This window comes from Entelurus aequoreus, linkage group LG11 (genome assembly GCF_033978785.1).
Source record: "Entelurus aequoreus isolate RoL-2023_Sb linkage group LG11, RoL_Eaeq_v1.1, whole genome shotgun sequence".
Lineage (NCBI taxonomy): Eukaryota > Metazoa > Chordata > Actinopteri > Syngnathiformes > Syngnathidae > Entelurus > Entelurus aequoreus.
Genome location: NC_084741.1, coordinates 15,781,871 through 15,795,084, shown reverse-complemented (window position 1 = coordinate 15,795,084; position 13,214 = coordinate 15,781,871). Strand labels below are relative to the sequence as shown.

Below are 13,214 nucleotides of genomic sequence, written 5' to 3'. Positions count from 1 at the left end.
ATATTAGACCCATTGGCTTTTCAGCAACATCCTTTTGTAATTTAGAACTGCTTGATGACGGTACGTTTCAACATAATCGCATGGTCTCCCTATAAAATATTAGACACCTTGACTTTTCAGCAACATCCTTTTATAATTTTACAACTGCTTGATGACGGCACGTTTCAACACAATCGCATGGTCTCTCCATATAATATTAGACACATTGACTTTTCAGCAACATCCTTTTATAATTTTACAACTGTTTGATGACGGTACGTTTCAACATAATCGCATGGTCTCTCTATAAAATGTTAAGACACATTGACTTTTCAGCAACATTGTTTTATAATTTTTGAACTACTTGATGACGGTACTTTTCAACATAATCGCATGGTCTCTCTATAAAATATTAGACACATCGACTTTTCAGCAACATCCTTTTATAATTATAGAACTTCTTGATGACGGTACGTTTCAACACAATCGCATGGTCTCTCTATAAAATGTTAAGACACATTGACTTTTCAGCAACATCCTTTTATAATTTTAGAACTGCTTGACGACGGTACGTTTCAACACAATCGCGTGTTCTCTCAATAGAATATTAGACACATTGACTTTTCAGCAACATCCTTTTATAATTTTTGAACTGCTTGATGACGGTACGTTTCAACACAATCGCATGGTCTTTCTATAAAATATTAGACACCTTGACTTTTCAGCAACATCCTTTTATAATTTTAGAACTGCTTGATGACAGTACGTTTCAACATAATCGCATGGTCTCTATATAAAATATTAGACACCTTGACTTTTCAGCAACATCCTTTTATAATTTTACAACTGCTTGATGACGGTACGTTTCAACATAATCGCATGGTCTCTCTATAAAATATTAGACCCATTGGCTTTTCAGCAACATCCTTTTATAATTTAGAACTGCTTGATGACGGCACGTTTCAACATAATCGCGTGGTCTCCCTATAAAATATTAGACACCTTGACTTTTCAGCAACATCCTTTTATAATTTTACAACTGCTTGATGACGGTGCGTTTCAACATATTCGCATGGTCTCTCTATAAAATATTAGACACATTGACTTTGCATCAACATCCTTTTATAATTTTAGAACTGCTTGATGATGGTACGTTTCAACATAAACGCATGGTCTCTCTATAAAATATTAGACCCATTGGCTTTTCAGCAACATCCTTTTATAATTTAGAACTGCTTGATGACGGCACGTTTCAACATAATCGCATGGTTTCCCTATAAAATATTAGACACCTTGACTTTTCAGCAACATCCTTTTATAATTTTACAACTGCTTGATGACGGTACGTTTCAACATAATCGCATGGTCTCTATATAAAATATTAGACACATTGTCTTTTCAGCAACATCCTTTTATAATTTAGAACTGCTTGATGACGGCACGTTTCAACATAATCGCGTGGTCTCCCTATAAAATATTAGACACCTTGACTTTTCAGCAACATCCTTTTATAATTTTACAACTGCTTGATGACGGCACGTTTCAACACAATCGCATGGTCTCTCTATATAATATTAGACACATTGACTTTTCAGCAACATCCTTTTATAATTTTACAACTGCTTGATGACGGTACGTTTCAACATAATCGCATGGTCTCTCTATAAAATATTAGACACAATGACTTTACATCAACATCCTTTTATAATTTTAGAACTGCTTGATGACGGTACGTTTCAACATAATCGCATGGTCTCTCTATAAAATATTAGACCCATTGGCTTTTCAGCAACATCCTTTTATAATTTTATAACTGCCTGATGACTTAAGGGGCTGATTAAAACACCACCTTTTACTTAGTAAATCACACCAAACACGGCCATTAATAGTACACGCTATTTCATAGATTGCACATGGTGTTTAGCGGGTGGTGTTTGGGTCTTAGTACATCAGGCCCTATTTGCCGTATTAGCGCCTCTTTTTCGCAATTCGGAGTCCATAACGCAGCCGAGCGTCACGTTGTTTCAATCAAGTGCTCAGAACCAAACATGGTTCCCGGGTGACGAAGGCTTTTACTGTAAATACAGTGTAAGGCGTCGAGGAGGTCCAGCGGTCAGCAGGAAGTCTGAATCACATTCCCCTTCTTCACATCCCAGCCAGTACAGGAGTACTTTTTTTTGTTTTGAAGGCCACTTTTGCCATAAAGTCCACTTTACGAGCTTTATCAGTATCATGCTTCAAACCCTGTTTGGAAAAGCACTTTTTGGTAATTTTGTCCATCATTCACAATCCTTATGGAAAAACACACTTTTTCTTGTTTTGTTTTTTAAACAGATTGGCGTATTTTGGTGAGGCAGAGGAGTCCAACAGGTCTTCACGGGGAATTGCAGGCCTTTTGGGGGCATCCTTTTAAACAGGTTGGCGTATTTTGGTGAGGCAGAGGAGTCCAGCAGGTCTTCCTGGGGAATTGGAGCCCTTTTGGGGGCATCTTTTTAAACAGTTTTGCGGATTTTGGTGAGGCAGAGGAGTCCAGCAGGTCTTCATGGGGAACTGGAGAGCTTTTGGGGGCATCTTTTTAAACAGGTTGGCGTATTTTGGTGAGGCAGAGGAGTCCAGCAGGTCTTCCCGGGGAACTGGAGCCCTTTTGGGGGCATCTTTTTAAACAGTTTGGCGGATTTTGGTGAGGCAGAGGAGTCCAGCAGGTCTTCATGGGGAACTGGAGCCCTTTTGGGGGCATCTTTTTAAACAGTTTGGCGTATTTTGGTGAGGCAGAGGAGTCCAGCAGGTCTTCCCGGGTAATTGGAGGCCTTTTGGGGGAATCTTTTTAAACAGTTTGGCGTATTTTGGTGAAGCTGAAGAGTCCAGCAGGTCTTCCAGGGGAACTGGAGCCCTTTTGGGGGCATCTTTTTAAACAGATTGGCGTATTTTGGTGAGGCAGAGGAGTCCAGCAGGTCTTCACGGGGAATTGGAGCCCTTTTGGGGGCATCTTTTTAAACAGTTTGGCGTATTTTGGTGTGGCAGAGGAGTCGAGCAGGTGTTCCCAGGGAATTGGAGGCCTTTTGGGGGCATCTTTTTAAACAGTTTCGCCTATTTTGGTAAAGCTGAGGAGTCGAGCAGGTGTTTCCGGGGAATTGGAGCCCTTTTGCTGGGAATTTTTTTAAACAGATTTGTGTATTTTGGTTAGGTAGAGGAGTCCAGCAGGTGCTCCCGGGGAATTTGGAGGCATCTTTTTAAACAGTTTTGCGTATTTTGGTGAAGCTGAGGAGTCGAGCAGGTGTTCTCGGGGAAATGGATCCCTTTTGGGGGCATCTTTTTAAACAGTTTCGCCTATTTTAGTGGAGCTGAGGAGTCAAGGAGGTCTTCCCGGGAAATTGGAGCCCTCTTGCTGGGCATTTTTTAAACAGTTTTGTGTATTTTGGTGAAGTAGAGGAGTCGAGCTGGTCTTCCCGGGAAATTGGAGCCCTCTTGCTGGACATTTTTTAAACAGTTTTGTGTATTTTGGTGAAGTAGAGGAGTCGAGCAGGTCTTCCTGGGGAATTGGAACCCTTTTGGGGGCATATTTCTGAACAGATTGGCGTATTTTGGAGAAGCTGAGGAGTCGAGGAGGTGTTCTTGGGGAATTGGAGGCCTTTTGGGGGCATATTTTTGAACAGTTTTGCATATTTTGGTGAAGCTGAGGAGTCGAGCAGGTGTTCTCGGGAATTGGAGGCCTTTTGGGGGCATCTTTTTAAACAGTTTGGCATATTTTGGTGAGGCAGAGGAGTCGAGCAGGTTTTCCCGGGGAATTGGAGCCCTTTTGAGGGCATACTTTTAAACAGTTTTGCGTATTTTGGTGAATCTGAGGAGTCGAGCAGGTGTTCTCGGGGAATTGGAGCCCTTTTAGGGGCATCTTTTTAAACAGATGGCATATTTTGGTGAGGCAGAGGAGTCCAGCAGGTCTTCACGGGGAATTGCAGGCCTTTTGGGGGCATCTTTTTTAACAGTTTGGTGTATTTTGGTGAGGTAGAGGAGTCCAGCAGGTCTTCCTGGGGAATTGGAACCCTTTTGGGGGCATCTTTTTAAACAGATTGGTGTATTTTGGTGAGGCGGAGGAGTCCAACAGGTCTTTCCTGGGAATTGGAGGCCTTTTGGGGGAATCTTTTTAAACAGATTGGCGTATTTTGGTGAAGCTGAAGAGTCAAGCAGGTCTTCCCGGGGAACTGGAGCCCTTTTGGGGGCATCTTTTTAAACAGTTTCGCCTATTTTGGTAAAGCTGAGGAGTCGAGCAGGTGTTTCCGGGGAATTGGAGCCCTTTTGCTGGGAATTTTTTAAAACAGATTTGTGTATTTTGGTTAGGTAGAGGAGTCCAGCAGGTGTTCCCGGGGAATTTGGAGGCATCTTTTTAAACAGTTTTGCGTATTTTGGTGAAGCTGAGGAGTCGAGCAGGTGTTCTCGGGGAAATGGATCCCTTTTGGGGGCATCTTTTTAAACAGTTTCGCCTATTTTGGTGGAGCTGAGGAGTCAAGGAGGTCTTCCCGGGAAATTGGAGCCTTCTTGCTGGACATTTTTTAAACAGTTTTGTGTATTTTGGTGAAGTAGAGGAGTCGAGCAGGTCTTCCTGGGGAATTGGAACCCTTTTGGGGGCATATTTCTGAACAGATTGGCGTATTTTGGAGAAGCTGAGGAGTCGAGGAGGTGTTCTTGGGGAATTGGAGGCCTTTTGGGGGCATATTTTTGAACAGTTTGGCATATTTTGGTGAGGCAGAGGAGTCGAGCAGGTCTTCCCGGGGAATTGGAGCCCTTTTGAGGGCATACTTTTAAACAGTTTTGCGTATTTTGGTGAATCTGAGGAGTCGAGCAGGTGTTCTCGGGGAATTGGAGCCCTTTTAGGGGCATCTTTTTAAACAGATGGCATATTTTGGTGAGGCAGAGGAGTCCAGCAGGTCTTCACAGGGAATTGCAGGCCTTTTGGGGGCATCTTTTTAAACAGTTTGGTGTATTTTGGTGAGGTAGAGGAGTCCAGCAGGTCTTCCTGGGGAATTGGAACCCTTTTGGGGGCATCTTTTTAAACAGGTTGGCGTATTTTGGTGTGGCAGAGGAGTCGAGCAGGTGTTTCCGGGGAATTGGATCCCTTTTGGGGGCATCTTTTCAGTCTGGCATATTTTGGTGAGGCAGAGGAGTCGAGCAGGTCTTCACGGGGCATTGGAGACCTTTTGGGGGCATCTTTTTAAACAGTTTGCTGTATTTTGGTGAGGCAGAGGAGTCCAGCAGGTGTTCCCAGGGAATTAGAGCTCTCTTGCTGGGCATCTTTTTGAACAGTTTTTCCGAATTTTGATGCCGATGAGACAGGCAGGTGTATCCGAGGAATTAGAGCCTTCCTATAATTAATTACTAATTAATTAAAGCTCTAAAACTAAACTAAAAAGTCAAAATGAACACTACACACACACACTCGATGGAGAGTATCAAAAATAAACATGTACAGTCATTAGTGTCACACACGCACACACACACACACACACAGACACACACACACACACACACACACACACACACACACACACACACACACACACACACAGAAACAGAGCATGATGTCATTTGATCAGATGACAAAGCAAAGTGGAAACTACCTGATAATTCTGACACATCAATATTTTGCTACGTTGCACAACGTAAAATAAGATATTCCGGCTGCAAGTACGGTATGTCACCAAACTGCTGTGACTGACATGAAGCAAACATGCTGTAGACCAAAGCGCATCTCGGTTTTTATTGCTCCTAGGCATTTTGTCTTAGCACAATAGTAACACAAATAAAAAGACCGATTACCAAGCAAAAACTCGGGTCATGATCCTCCTCACAGTGAGGCTCATTGGTCCGGGGTCAGACAGTCCAATCCTTTCCTGAAAAAACACTGAAATACCAAAGTATGCGGGGGCCATTCTGATAGGTTTCATTTTCAGAACCTTTAGGGCTGGCCTGGAATTGATTAAACGTCGTCAAAAAGCATGTTGTTCAGGTCCTGATTCAACAAGTTCTCAATGTTGTTTCAATGAAAGGGTGGTGTGCCACCTACAAGTGGAGAAGTTCAAGGACCTCGAGTGAGGCGAGAGTGGATCGTGAGATCGGTGCGGCGTCTGGACCCTGTATCGGTCTGTCGTGGTGAAGAAGGAGCTGAGCCGGAAGGCAAAGCTCTCAATTTACCGGTCCGTCTACGTCCCCATCCTCACCTACGGTCATGAGCTTTGGGTTGTGACCGAAAGGACAAGATCACGGGTACAAGCGGCCCAAATGAGTTCCCTACGTCGGGTGGCGAGGCTCTCCCTTAGAGACAGGGGGAGGAGTTCTGTCATCCAGGAGGAGCTCGGAGTTAAGTCGCTGCTCCTCCACATGGAGAGGAGCCAGGTGAGGTGGTTCGGGAATCTGGTCAGGATGAGGGCACGTCCGAGTGGTAGGAGGCCACGGGGAGGACCCAGGACACGTTGGGAGGACTAGGTGTCCCAGTTTGTCTGGCAACACCTCAGCATCGCCCACTCGTCTGTGCATCGGTTGGGGATGTCTCTGTGCTGCTGACCAGTCTCCGCTCGGGATGGTCTCCTGCTGGCCCCACTATGGACTGGACTCTCACACTATTATGTTAGATCCACTATGGACTGGAGTCTCACACTATTATGTTAGATCCACTATGGACTGGACTCTCACTATTATGTTAGATCCACTATGGACTGGAGTCTCACTATTATGTTAAATCCACTATGGACTGGACTCTCACTATTATGTTGAATCCACTATGGACTGGACTCTCACTATTATGTTAAATCCACTATGGACTGGACTCACACACTATTACGTTAAATCCACTATGGACTGCACTCTCACAATATTATGTTAGATCCACTATGGACTGGACTCTCACTATTATGTTAGATCCACTATGGACTGGACTCTCACACTATTATGTTATATCCACTATGGACTGGACTCTCACTATTATGTTAGATCCACTATGGACTGGACTCTCACACTATTATGTTAGATCCACTATGGACTGGACTCTCACACTATTATGTTAGATCCACTATGGACTGGACTCTCACTATTATGTTAAATCCACTATGGACTGGACTCTCACTATTATGTTGAATCCACTATGGACTGGACTCTCACTATTATGTTAAATCCACTATGGACTGGACTCACACACTATTACGTTAAATCCACTATGGACTGGACTCTCACAATATTATGTTATATCCACTATGGACTGGACTCTCACAATATTATGTTATATCCACTATGGACTGGACTCTCACTATTATGTTAGATCCACTATGGACTGGACTCTCACACTATTATGTTAGATCCACTATGGACTGGACTCTCACTATTATGTTAGATCCACTATGGACTGGACTCTCACTATTATGTTAGATCCACTATGGACTGGACTCTCACACTATTATGTTAGATCCACTATGGACTGGACTCTCACTATTATGTTAGATCCACTATGGACTGGACTCTCACTATTATGTTAGATCCACTATGGACTGGACTCTCACTATTATGTTAAATCCACTATGGACTGGACTCTCACTATTATGTTAAATCCACTATGGACTGGACTCTCACACTATTACGTTAAATCCACTATGGACTGGACTCTCACTATTATGTTAGATCCACTATGGACTGGACTCTCACACTATTATGTTAGATCCACTACGGACTGGACTCTCTCAATATTATGTTAGATCTACTATGGGCTGGACTCTCACTATTATGTTAAATCCACTATGGACTGGACTCTCACAATATTATGCTAGATCCACTATGGACTGGACTGTCACTATTATGTTAGATCCACTATGGACTGAACTCTCACTATTATGTTAGATCCACTATGGACTGGACTCTCACAATATTATGCTAGATCCACTATGGACTGGACTGTCACTATTATGTTAGATCCACTATGGACTGAACTCTCACTATTATGTTAGATCCACTATGGACTGGACTCTCACAATATTATGTTAGATCCACTATGGACTGGACTCTCACTATTATGTTAGATCCACTATGGACTGGACTCTCACTATTATGTTAAATCCACTATGGACTGGACTCTCACTATTATGTTAAATCCACTATGGACTGGACTCTCACACTATTACGTTAAATCCACTATGGACTGGACTCTCACTATTATGTTAGATCCACTATGGACTGGACTCTCACACTATTATGTTAGATCCACTACGGACTGGACTCTCTCAATATTATGTTAGATCTACTATGGACTGGACTCTCACTATTATGTTAAATCCACTATGGACTGGACTCTCACAATATTATGCTAGATCCACTATGGACTGGACTGTCACTATTATGTTAGATCCACTATGGACTGAACTCTCACTATTATGTTGGATCCACTATGGACTGGACTCTCACAATATTATGTTAGATCCACTATGGACTGGACTCTCACTATTATGTTAGATCCACTATGGACTGGACTCTCACTATTATGTTAAATCCACTATGGACTGGACTCTCACACTATTATGTTAGATCCACTATGGACTGGACTCTCACACTATTATGTTAGATCCACTATGGACTGGACTCTCACACTATTATGTTAGATCCACTATGGACTGGACTCTCACACTATTATGTTAGATCCACTATGGACTGGACTCTCACACTATTATGTTAGATCCACTATGGACTGGACTCTCACACTATTATGTTAGATCCACTATGGACTAGACTCTCACAATATTATGTTAGATCCACTCAATGTCCATTGCACCCGTAGCCCAGGGGGACATGGCCTTTCCTTTTAACAACACAGTCCAGATGTTTTTTTTCCTCTTTCTTTCCGAGGACACGACTGTGGTGGGGGGTGTGGCCTGCGGGCCTGCCGCGAAAACGGGGGTGTGCCAGGACCGGCCTCGAAGACAGGGACAGGTGAGTAGATGGCCCAGGTGAACCTTGTTATCTAATCACCTGTCGCCTTTATTAGCAGCAGCCGGAATGAGACATTGAGTAGGAGTTGGAGGTGCTGCTGAGCGGACGCGGGAGAGAAAGACGTTGTGCTGGAAAGCAAAAGACTTGCACTATTCTATGAAAATAAAACAGTGTTATACCCTGAATTCCGGGCTCTACTGGCAGTGTGTGGTGGTCCGAAGAACCCACCAACAACGTCCACAGTTTCCAAAAACTATTTGAAATGTGGACTCGTCAAGACCACGGAACACTTTTCCACTTTTGCATCAGTCCATCTTAGATGAGCTTGGGCCCAGCGAAGCCGGCGGCGTTACTGGGTGTTGTTGATAAATGGCTTTGGCTTTGCATAGTAGAGTTTTAACGTGCACTTACAGATGTAGCGACCAACTGTAGTTACTGAGTGTTTTTCTGAAGTGTTCCTGAGCCCATGTGGTGATATCCTTTACACACCGATGTGGCTTTTTCATGCAGAACCGCCTGAGGGATCAAAGGTCCATAATATCATCGCTTACGTGCAGATATTTGTCCAGATTCTCTGAACATTTTGATGATATTACGGAGCGTGGATGGTGAAATCCCTAAATTCCTTGCAATAGCTGGTTGAGAAATGTTAACTTTTGATTGATTTATTGATGAATGCGCGGTAAATGAGTGTCTCCATGGTGAAATCTTCATTTAAATATAGCGGCCTGCACCACTTTTGTACTTGCTATGAATTGTACACGCAGTCATCTCCATTTAGTCGTGCTTTGGGGACACTAAGTGTACTAAGTGGAAGTGCACACATGCAGCCATTGAGCGCTAGAAGCATAATTCATGGTGAGTCAGCAGAACGCTGAAGAAAAGATAGAAAGTTGGGTGGTTGTGGTTGAAGGTGTGTCAACAGGACTGTCACGTTCATGCTAACAATGCAGTCAGTGATCACGATCAAAGTCACCTACACCCTTGCTTATTATTTAAAAACAAACAAAAAAAAAAACAACATGTTTTTTTGAAAGTAACGAGCTGTCATGTAATGAAAAGTCACTTCCTTTTTGGCACTTTTGACCCACCAAGGCCGCTAACGAGACGGCATCACTTATTAATACAAGTGTGCGTGTGTGTTCTTGTACTTCTAGCCTTCTTGAGACATGAAGAAGGAAAAGTAGCTTCCATATGAGGAGGTGTGAACAAGTGATGACATAAATCATGGTCCCAATAACATTGCATCTAATAGAGAATGTCTCATTAGCACCCCTGGTGGTGACATCTATCAACATGAGTGTGGTCCCAAGAAGGAGGGATTTTTTTCACATTGACTGTGTGTCGCTTTTAAAAGTGCTCCCCCTCTGGTCAACATATGAAATGACAAGTATGTGTAAGAAATTGAATTGCGCCCCCTTTGGCCAAAATTAATTAAAAAAATAAAATTAAAATAAATAAATATATATATATATATATATATATATATATATATATATATATATATATATATATATATATATATATATATATATATATATATATATACACATATATATGTAGAGACATACTGTAATAACTTCAAGTAAATAATGAAGATTAAAAACCAGTCACAAACAAAAAATAAAAATGAAAATAAATTTTTTTTAAAATAAAATTGGGAACAATTTCTCATATTTTTTCTGTAATATTGCAATATTTTCTCATAAAATTATGACTTTTTTCATGTGAGATTATTACTTTTTAATGCAAAAATGGTGACATTTGTCATGTAAAATTCTGACTTTTATCACAATATTGCCCATTTTTTTGTTTTTCTTGTAAAATAGTGACATTTTTTCAGTAAAATTATGACTTTTGTCATCATTTTGCCAAGTAAAATTCAGATTATTATTATAATATTGCCAAAATTGAAAAAGTTTTTGTAAAAAATTGTCACTTTTGTCGAGTAAAATTACGACTCTTCATAAAATTGCCAAAATGTTAAGCTTTTCTTGCAAAATTGAGACTGCTATTGAGTAAAATTCCAACTTTTATCATAATATTGCACAAATGTTCAGTTTGTCTTGTAAAATTTTGACTTGCGTTGAGTAAAATGACGACTTTTATTATAATACTGCCAAAATTATAAGTTTTTCTTGTGCAATTGTGACCTTTTTCTATTGAAATTCCAACTCATTTTTCACAACAATCTTTTTTTATATGTGCATAGTATGTATACATTATTAATGTTGTAAATACACATCTTTATATATCTAGAAAGGCTGGTCCTAAAGAGGGAGGCTTTTTTCTCACGTCTCAAGAAGGTCAGAAATGCAAGAGTGTGTGTGTGTGTGTGTGTGTGTGTCACACTTACCAAAGGAAGATCAAGGCTTGTCAGCCGCCATCATCATCATCTTCCTCCAGTCATTGGCTGCTTCATCTCTCTGTGATACAACAGCCTGTTAGAAGGCGCCAGACCTAATGACAGGTTTGTCTGTGTGTGTGTGCGTGTGTGTGTGTGTGTGTGTGTGTGTGTGTGTATGTGTGTGTGTGTGTGTGTGTGTGTGTGTGTGTGTGTGCACACACACGTTTAGCATGTTGCTATGTAAGCAAAGTCCACATGAGATAATAAGACATTTGCAGCCTGCAGGTAAATATTTAATGGCACGCAGCATGTTCTAAAAAATACTATTAAAAAAACAACAACATAAAAAGTGTAATAAAAGAGCAAACAGGTGAAATGTAACAAGAAGAAGTTTGCAGGCTGTTTTATTTTATTTTACAGCTGCCATTGCTCAAAAAATAATAATGAATCAAAATCAATGTTGTTAAGAATTATTGACATATTCAAGGATCCAATTGCTTGGGATCAAATAGTCCACTTTGAAATAATTTTTTTTTTTTGGGGGGGGGGGGGGAGAGAATATTGCATATTTTGTGTGTTGGAGAATTTTATATGACAAATAAAACAGTTTCTGAAAAAAAAAAAAGTTAATAAAAACTGATGGATCGGAAGTTGACCTAGAGACTTAAGCGTTGAAAGTAACAAAAAAAAATTTAAAAAATATATAAAAAAGCCTGACTCATTTTTAAAACTTTTCTTTTAGATCCCCCCAAAATTTTAGTGGGATTATTTTTTCTTTTAAGAACTGTCATTGCTAAAAAAAATAACAACGAATTAAAATCAATGTTGTTATGAATTACTGACCTACTTAATGCTCCAGTTACTTCACCTCAAATAGTCCACTTTGAAAACATTTTTCAAGAAACTATTGCATATTTTGTGTTTTTGCCATAAAAAACATTCTAAAAACTATATCGACAGATAGACCTGAAGTAGTGTTGTATAAGATATATATACTGTATATACATACATATACATATTTACAGTCGTGGTCAAAAGTTCACATACATACATATATACATGTATATACATATATATACATACAGTATATACATGTATATACATATATATAAATGTGTATGTATACATACATACATATACACATACATGTACACATATACACATACATATATACATACATATACATGTATACATATACACATACATATATACATGTATATGTATACATACACAAATACATATACATATAAACATATATATATATATACATACATATGTACATACAAATACATATATACATACATACACATATAAACATATACATATATAAATACACACATACATATGTATGTGTGTATATATATATATATATATATATATATATATATATATATATATATATATATATATATATATATATATATATATACACAAACAAACTCATATTGTCTTTTATGAGGATATGAGTTTATCATCATAAATAAATAAATGGGTTGTACTTGTATAGCACTTTTCTACCTTCAAGGTAATCAAAGCGCTTTGACAGTATTTCCACATTTACCCATTCACACACACATTCACACAACTAACCAGCAGCAAAGGGTGAAGTGTCTTGCCCAAGGACACAACGGACGTGACTAGGAAGGTAGAAGGTGGGAATTAAACCCCAGTAACCAGCAACACTCCGATTGCTGGCACAGCCACTCTACCAACTTCGCCACGCCGCCCCAGACTTCCTTGTTTAACCACTTTCATTCGGTTACCACATGTTTGTGGTCACATCCGGCCTATCGACCAATCCCCACCCTGGTGATGAGAACACTTAGTGCCTCGCTACAGCATAATACTGATGAAGCATGTACTCACGCACCCTCCTCCCCACCCCACCCCCCAAAAACTAAAAAACAAACATAATTTGAACTAGTGG

At 40.3% G+C, this 13,214-nt stretch overlaps 1 protein-coding gene across 1 annotated transcript in view; it reads right to left on the bottom strand.

Moving 5' to 3' along the window:
* Nucleotides 1–13,214, bottom strand: part of atg5 (ATG5 autophagy related 5 homolog (S. cerevisiae)) — a 190,148-nt gene that overhangs the window by 85,866 nt on the left and 91,068 nt on the right. The window contains exon 8 of the transcript XR_009827721.1: nt 11,297–11,366. The gene's annotated coding sequence lies outside the window, so the exon portion shown is untranslated. The remainder of the gene's footprint in view (nt 1–11,296; nt 11,367–13,214) is intronic.